The 731-nt window shown below is 56.6% G+C and overlaps 1 protein-coding gene across 1 annotated transcript in view; it reads left to right on the top strand.

The window, feature by feature from the left end:
* MYL9 (myosin light chain 9) overlaps window positions 1–731 on the top strand; it is a 3,987-nt gene that overhangs the window by 1,752 nt on the left and 1,504 nt on the right. The gene's annotated exons all lie outside the window — the stretch shown is intronic.

Here is a 731-nt window from a genome sequence, read left to right as displayed (position 1 = left end):
CCACTGCACTCCAGTCTGGGCGACAGAGTGAGACTCCAACTAAAAAAAAAAAAACAACCAAGAACAGTAGCCCTAAACCCTGCAGGTATTCTCTTAAATCTCGAAGCCATCCCCTTTGACAGAGCAGTTGTCTTTTCCACTTTACAGAGGAGGAGACAGGCTCAGAGAAGTTACGTAATTTGCCCCAGGTCACGTAGCTACTAAGTTGTAGGACTGAAACATGAACGCAGCCATTGGTTTCAGAGTCCACACGGCTGTGCCAAACATCATCGTGAGCGTTGTGCAACCATTGTCTCATTTACCGTCACAATCCTTCTACGGGATGGAGGAAACTGAGGCACAGAGCCAGGATTCAAACCCAGGCTTGTGCGACGCCAAGTGCTGGCCTGGACTCTGGGGCTAGGCTGTCTGGGTTCAAGGGCCAGGTCCACTCCCTGCTCTCTGTGTACCCCCAGACAGTCTCCTCACGTCTCTGTGCCCCGGGTCACACCTGTGGGGCGAGGGGGACCCTGACCTCAAGTGTGGTGAAAGTTAGCTTCAGCAGAGCGTTTTGCAGCCGGACCTGCAGCCCTGCTGACGCGAGCATGTTCTTCTGGGTCGAGGCGGTCAGAGATGGCGACTCTGGCCAGACGCGCAGACCCGCCGGGAGCTGCCAAGGCAGCGGGAACTCCTGGCACCCCCTGGCGTGGCTGCCCAGGCCTTTCTCCACGTTCCTCTCACATGGGCCCCGC

Source organism: Carlito syrichta, unplaced genomic scaffold (genome assembly GCF_000164805.1).
Source record: "Carlito syrichta isolate Samal-C Ts95f unplaced genomic scaffold, Tarsius_syrichta-2.0.1 Scaffold314830, whole genome shotgun sequence".
NCBI lineage: Eukaryota > Metazoa > Chordata > Mammalia > Primates > Tarsiidae > Carlito > Carlito syrichta.
The sequence above is the reverse complement of the archived record's forward strand: the minus strand, read 5'-3'. Positions and strand labels throughout refer to the sequence as shown.